Source organism: Artibeus jamaicensis, unplaced genomic scaffold, assembly GCF_021234435.1.
Source record: "Artibeus jamaicensis isolate MK-2021 breed Jamaican fruit bat unplaced genomic scaffold, CSHL_Jam_final scaffold_1964, whole genome shotgun sequence".
NCBI classification, from domain to species: domain Eukaryota; kingdom Metazoa; phylum Chordata; class Mammalia; order Chiroptera; family Phyllostomidae; genus Artibeus; species Artibeus jamaicensis.
In genome coordinates, this window is record NW_026522030.1 from 58253137 (window position 1) to 58261425 (window position 8289).

Genomic DNA, 8289 nt, shown 5'->3' on the forward strand with positions numbered 1-8289 from the left:
GTAACAATAGGGAAAAAACAAAGAACAACTTAAGAGATGTATGGAGGAGAGGAAAGTGATATTGAGCTGATAGAGGGAGAATGACAACTAAGAGTGAGGAATGAAAACCAGGCTAAGACCAAGAGTAATTAAAATTTAAGATGAAACAAAGAAAGAGCAGGAGGAAGGAAGAATGAAGTAGGAGAGGGGAACAGTGAAATTTGGGATTTAAAATACCAAAATAGTGAAAATCTAGAGATAAAATTGAAGAAATGCAACAACAACCATCCAATCCACAATGAGTGAGCAAAGGCTGATAAATATAAAAAGAGAACAAGGGTATTTTGAGAGCAGGAAAAAGAATGTGAGATGATCAATGACAAGAAAAGTGCTTTTGAGAGGCTGGATGGGGGAGAAATAGTAAGAGTGTGGAATAGAAACAAGTCATAGCAAGAGAGAAAACAAAATTTATAAAGAAAATAAGAAAAGAAAAGAAGATAAAATGGTGTAAGAGAAAGGAGGAGCAAAATATGAGAATAAATTATAATACAAAATCTAGTGATTTAATAAGCACAAACTTGATGGACAAGAAATGAATGTTGAAAAGTTTTGCAGGAGAGATAATATTGCAAATCATGAAGAAGAGCACAGTGGAATTCATCTTGACAGCATCTAATATTTACCACTGTTTTTTCATTCTGAATCTACCTCTGGTGATATCAGATGGTGTCCTAGTCTGACCTTAGGCAGCCTGTTCAAGACTACCAGGGATCTACAGTCCTTGGATGACTCCTTCAATTTTTAATCTAGTCATTCTGCACTCAGCACTCAGGTTTAAGCACCACAGGGCAGAGCAGAGTATTTCCTGAGGGTGGGGCTATTGCTTCCCCTTGGAGGAGACTGCTCTGCCTGAGCAATATGGCTACTGCAGTATGGGTAGCACCAGAATCCTAGTGGCTGCTTTCAGTTCTCTACCCAAAGCCACCATTTCCAGTCTCTCCTCAAGAATCTCTAGTCCACTGTGACCCTGCTTTGCCAGAGCCCAGAGTAAGTGGCTGCAAATGAAATTTTATGCATTGGCCCTTTAAAACTCTGTGTCTCCAGCTGGCTGTCTCTGGCAGAGAGCAACTCTGCTGCTTTTCACAGCTGGATGTTATCTGGGTTCTTTTCGAACTCTGGTGGAGTTTCGAACTCTGGGGGAGCCCCGTTTGGGGTTTAGACCCTATAATTCTCAGGGGTAACCCTTGGCCACTGAAATATCCCAACTGGTGGGAGCCCAGCCATCCTCTCACATCTCCTCCGTGCTCTGTAACAGTCACGTGTGATGAAGCTGATTTTTCTGTCTGAAGTGGTTATAAGGCTTCTTTTCTACTCTTGTTCATTTGTTTATTCTGTATGATTTCTCTGCAATTTAATTGTATTTCCAAATTGGATCTAAAAGGAGGTTAGTGTCACTTCCACTTACTCCTCTGCCATCTTATGGATCCAGTTCTATATTCAAGCTTCCAACTCAATGATCCTAACCACCTATGTGCCTAACCAGGGATGGAACTCACAACCTTTTGGTGTATAGGATGATGCTCCACACAAATGAGCCACCAGCCAGGGCTAAAAACACATTCTTAATCTACTTGCAGTTCATCCATATTTTTAGTAACAATGCTAAAATAAAATCTTGAATTATTAGCTATCTGTAAAATATTTACTCACCCAATAAAACAGTGGACATTAAGCCGCTACTAAATATCAGATACACTGTGCTAGTTAAAGAGATGAACAAATCAGAATATTAATTATAAACATGGAACAGTCATGAAATAAAAGTTCTGGATGCTATGTGTGTGCATAGTGAGGGAGCAGATCCAGTGTGGTGGTCAAGGAAATCAAGGGATGTTTGAGTTGAGACCACAGGAGTATGTTGACATTAACTTACCAACAGAATGGACTGTGGTTGCAAGGAGAAATATTTCAGGCTGAAGGAACAGCATGTGGCAGGCTCTGAGGTGGAGGAAGTATGGGCACACTGAAGGAATTTTAGTTGGAGCATAGAAATGGAGGAAGACAGTATGGGTAGCTAGCATTGGAGAAATACAGAAAGATCTTGTGGGGCTACAGACCATGTTAAAGATTCTAAGAAAAGGAGAAGCCATTGATGTGTTTAAATGATGTGCTTTCATCACACTGAATTGATATGATCAAATTTTCAGTTATAAAGTCACTATAGGTGCATTTTGGAGAATGGCTTGGAGGAGAAGCAAGAATGGGTACTGGTGGGCCAGTAGTTCAGAAGACAGATTATGATAGTTTGCAGTAAATTGTTTGCGCCCAAGATGGAGATAAGTACATTGCTTGAAGATATATTTAAGGAATAACTCCAACGGATCTTAGTGATGGACATGAGGGAGAGAGTAAGGTGGTAGGCAGATTTGTAGAACTTGAGAGGTAGGTGATCACAGTCCCCAACATAGGGAACACTGTATGAAGATGCAGTTTGAGGTGAAGATCGTGAGGTTAGGTTCAGAGAGCTTGGACTAGAGACATGGTGGTATATCCAGGTGGCGATGTCCAATGGAATTTACAGACATGGGTCTGGAGCTCAGAGACGAGTGCATATTTCTAATTTAGACTAATTTATACTAACAAATATAGAGATGAAATGGTCTGGCATAAATTTTAGCATAGAGGATTAGATAATTTTTTTTACTTTTAAAAATATATTTTATTGATTATGCCATTACAGTTGTCCTTTTCTCCCCCTTCATTCTTCTCCACCCTGCACACCCCTCCCCTCACATTCCTCCCCTTTAGTTTATGTCCATGTGTCATAAGTTCTTTAGCTTCTACATTTCCCAAATTACTCTTGCCCTTCCCCTGTCTATTTTCTCCCCACCATCTATGCTACTTATTCTCTATACTTTCTCCCCAACTCTCTTCCTCCCACTCCCCTCTTGCTAACCCTCCATGTGATCTCCATTTCTGTGGCTCTGCTCCTGATCTAGCTGTCCACTTAGTTTGCTTTTGTGTCCGATGTGGTTGTTAATAACTGTGAGTTTGTTGTCCTTTCACTGTTCATATTTTTTATCTTCTTTTTCTTAGATAAGTCCCTTTAACATTTCATATAATAAGGGCTTAGTGATGATGAACTCCTTGAACTTGACCTTATCTGAGAAGCACTTTATCTGTCCTTCCATTCTAAATGAAAGCTTTGCTGGATAGAGCAATCTTGGATGTAGGTCCTTGCCTTTCATGACTTGGAACACTTCTTTCCAGCCCCTTCTTGCCTGCAAGGTCTCTTCTGAGAAATCCGCTGACAGTCTGATGGGAACTCCTTTGTAGGTGACTATCCCCTTATCTCTTGCTGGTTCTACAATTCTCTCCATTTTAATCTTGGGTAACATAATTATGATGTGCCTGGTGTGATTCTTCTTGGGTCCAACTTCTTTAGGACTCTCTGAGCTTCCTGGACTTCCTGAAAATCTATTTCCTTTGCCAGATTGGGGAAGTTCTTTTTTTATTTGTTCAAATAAGTTTTCCACTGGTGGCTGTTCCTTTTCCCCTTCTGGTACCCCTATAATTCAGATGTTGGAGCACTTAAAGATGTCCTGGAGGTTCCTAAGACTCTCATTTTTTTGAATTCTTGCTTCTTCACTCTTTTCTGTTTGGCCATTATTTGCTTTCTTGTGGTCCACTCCATTGATTTGAGTCCCAGTTTTCTTCCCATCACTATTGGTTCCCTGTGCATTTTGCTTCATTTCACTTAGTGTAGCCTTCATTTTTTTCATCTAATTTGAGACCAAAATCAACCAGTTCTGTGAGCATCCTGATCACCAGTGTTTTGAACTGTGCATCTGATAGGTTGGCTATCTCTTGTCACTTAAAAGTATTGGCTCTGGGGCTTTGATTTTTTCTTCTGATTGAGCCATTTTTGGTCAGGTTGTGCCTGTTATGTAGGAGGGGCAGAGCCTTAGGTGTTCACCAGGGTGGGGCAATCCAGCCACTGGGTTGTGACTCTGTATGTGGGGGTGGGGTCAGAGAGGGAATAATGGAGCTTGCTCTGCTCTCTTTCAGATTTCGGTCCCCTGTGCTGCTTCCCACAAGCAAATTCGGCTCTTCTGGTTCTGGTTCCCGGGTGGGTGGGCTTGTATACATTCAGGCTGCTGTGGATCTCTCCAAGGAACTCTCCAGTGAGGCTGGGAGTCTCTCCCAGCACCTCAACCCCCGCACGTGTTTTCAATCAGTGCTTTTAGGCTATATTTCTTGTGACTGGGGCCCTGGGTTGCACGGTTTGTCTCACTGCCCATTTTTTGCCTGGTTTATCTGTGCATGAATCTGTGTCCTTGGTCAGGCAACCGTCTTGCGCACCTTCCTGGGTTTGCTCATTTCCTCCCAGTCCCAGGTTGCCAACCACCACCTTTTCCTGATGGGACCCCTCTCCGCTGGCCACTGATGTGCCCCTTTTACTGGTCTGGATGAATGGTTCATTGTTGTCAGACTTTGGTACAGTTCAATTTTCTGTCTTTTATGGTTGTACTTTTGTTTCTAAATTTTTGTTGTCCTTAAATTTGGTTGTGTGAGGATGTACAGTATTTCCACCTACACCTCCATTTTGGCCAGAAGTTCAGGATTAGATAATTTTTTAAGAAAAATATAAACTGTAATATTTAATTTTAAGAATTAATTCAAAACTTTACTAGCAAAAAAATTAGACAATATGTGCTGATATCACCTTTCTGGTCTCTAAATTTGTTTAATCATTGTGAATACATATTTCATATTTCTTTACATTGTTAGTGCTTTTTTATTTTAAAAATTATATGCTCAAAATTGTCTTTGATTACTTATAAGGAACAGTTCCTAAGACATAAATAGAATTCACATCCAAACTTAGTATAATGAGTTGAAAAACAATTCAACACACCACATAAAGAAATTTTCTACAGTTTCTCCATATATTCATTCAGAAAATGAAAAAAAAATGAACAAATTAATATTATTAGAAAATCACTTATAAATAATAATCATTTTTTATTGTTATTCTTTTCTGGGTACAAGTATGCATTGATTATTCAATCCATCTAATAGCCGTTCAACAAATACATATTGAGTGTTGATTATGTCCTCATGGCTTTTACATTCTAGCAGGGGCAATGATTTCTGTTATAAGTTAAAAGAGGTTATTTCTTATTAAATATACTTCATATTTTATAATACAACATCAGACATACAGGCTTGGCCTATAAGAAATCATATACAATTTTAAAAATAATTGTTATTATAAGAATCAATAATAAAACTTTTTTTCAATAATCATAAATTGAATACAAAATCCCCATGGCTTCTGATTGTAAAAACTAGTGGAGACTGAGTCAGTGGAAGAAACTTCTGGATTCCCAGGCAGTTCTTCTTAGTGTGCCCACACATGGAGTTACTCACTCACTCTTGCTGAGCTCTAGTACTGGGGCAGCATCTAGAAAGGCACCAGTGACATACAGGGAGGAAATGATGTGCCTGGCATCAGGGCAAGAGTGGGGGGCAACTTTCACCCAGACAGAGGTGTTGGTAGAGGCCATTGATTCTCTTCTGAATTCTCTTCTGAATTTCTCCCCCACAGAGCTACAGAGCATGGCAGGTACCATATCTGAGACTTCATCAGCCTGGCTGACATTATTTGCACTACCCTGGTGTGATTACCTGAGACTCCACCCCACCCAACTACAGGCCTACCCAAGTGGTTAACAGTGGCTTTTTCATATGAGTGACTTGTCTTAGTTCATGCTTCTGATCTTCCTAAATACCCTCAAACAAGCAACTGTTGGCCCCAGTGAGCCACCTTATTTTTCTAAGTGGTCCCAGGCCTGGGACTAGCAACAGCTGCTTTTGGTTCACAGCCTGGCCTTGCTAGAGCAACTTCAAGCCTAGCACAAGATCCAGTCAGAAAAGAAGGATACACTAATTTAAATAAAGAACAATTTACAGGGAAACAACAGTAGAGTGGATGAAGCTGAGAATCAAATCAATGACATGGAACATAAGAAAACAAAAAGCAACCAATCAGAACAATAAGAAGAAAAAACAAATCCAAAAAAAAGAAGAAGATAGTATAAGCAGCCTCTGAGACAAATTCAAGAGGTCCAACATCTGCATCATAGGGATGCCAGAAGGAAAAGAGGAAGAAATTGGAAACTTATTTGAAAAAAAATAATGAAAGAAAACTTCCCTAATTTGGTGAAGGAAATAGACATACAACTGCTGGAATGACAGAGTCCCAAACAAGATGGATGCAAAGAGGACCACACCAACACATATCATAATTAAAATGCCAAAGGTTAAAGATAAAGAAAATCTTAAAAGCAGCAAGAGAAAAGCAGAGAGTTACTTATGGGGGAATTCCCATAAGACTATCAGCAGATTTCTCAGAAGAAACTTTGCAGGCTACAAGGGATTGGCAAGAAATCAAAGTTATGAAAAGCAGGGAGCTACAACCAAAATCGCTCTACCCAGCAAAGATATCATTTAGAATTGAGGAACAGATGAAGAGCTTTCTAGACAAGAAAAAACTAAAGGAGTTCATCATCACCAAACCACATATATGAAATGTTAAAGGGACTTATTTAAGAAAAAGATCAAAACTATGAACAATAAAATGGCAAAAAATACATATCTATCAACAATTGAATCTAAAAAACAAACTAAGCAAACAAGCAGAACAGAAACAGAATCATAGATAGGGAGGAGAGTTTAATGGCTGCCAAATGGGAGTGGAGGTTGGGCAAATATGAGTAGGTGAAAAGGTGAAGGAACTAAGAAGCACAAATTAGTAGTTAAATAATAGGGATGGGGATGTAAAGTACAGTATAGGAAATGGAGAAGCCAAAGAACTTATATGCATGATCCATGGAATTAACAAAGTTGTGGGGATTGCCTGAGGGAGTGGAGGGTACTGGGTGGAGAGGGACAAAAAGGGAAAAATTGGGAAAACTATAATAGCATAATCAATAGAATATAATAATAATAAAAAAGAAACAGACCATGGTACCAACATAAAGTGCATCAGGTGTAGGTCTTTGGTTTCAGTGTTCTCACATTAAATGAATATGCATAATTAAATGTTGAAAAACTAGATATGGTTATAAACCAAGGCATAGTTGAAATGAAAGTTTTAAAAATGTATCATGAGCCAAAACTAGTATCATTATGATGTAAGTTTTAGGATTTTAATTTTGACACCCTACTCTAAAATTGTATTTGATGTGGTTGTAAACCAAGGCAGTGTTGAAATGAAAGTCAAAATGAATTAATTCAAGAGTTAGAGAAAACATAATATAGAGGCAACTTTAGGATTTTTAATTTGGTGCCCTAATTTCAAATCAGCACTTGAAATTTAATAGTGAAATATTATATAGGCTTTTAAAATCATGTTACTGATTTTTATGTATAGTTTCTGAAATACGTATAATCACATGTAATGTTATTTCAGAAAATTGTGCCATGATAGATTTGAGATGCTTAACAATATCCAACTTCTTTCCTTGATATGATAGAAATAAATTACTAAAGAACAATAATAACAATGATAAATATAAATGATAATATCACTATAAACATAGTAACCTATTACAAATTGTTTATTTATAGCATAATAGAATTTAAGCTACCATATATTCAATATAATTTTTTCTTTAAGTGGGTTAACTTGGGACAATTTGAGCATAAGAAATAATAATGATGCAATTTAAATAACACCAAGTCACGGGAAGTGTCAAACTCATTTTCGCCAGGGGCCACATAGGCCTCGAGGTTGCCTCCAAAGGGCCGAATGTAATTTCAACTCCTTAACAGTTAAGAAGTAGTTACGTTTATACAGTCCTAAAATTATTTTGGCCCTTCGAAGGCAACCCCAAGGCTGATGTGGCCCCTGGTGAAAATGTTTGACACCCCTGAGCTAGAGGAAGGCAGCTAGTTAATATAGAGTGAATCTTAGAATTATAAAATCACCATATTGTGTCCCCAAAGGGATGACAATAGACTGTGGTTGTGAAACATAATATCCTCACAATATTACTTCATAGATTTATTTATTAATTACAAAGATAAAGACTGCTTTGAGAAGGAGGAAGAGAGAAAGAGTACGCTCTGGTGGTTACTACCTTAATCAAACAAAAGACTGTGTGCAGTTTCAGGTTTATCTAATTTGGGTCCTTTTCTTTTTAAAGGTTTCATTTATTTATTTTCAGAGGGAGGGGGAGGGAGAGAGGAAGAGAGGGACAGAAACATCGATGCATGAGAGAAACATTCATGTGTGAGAGAAAC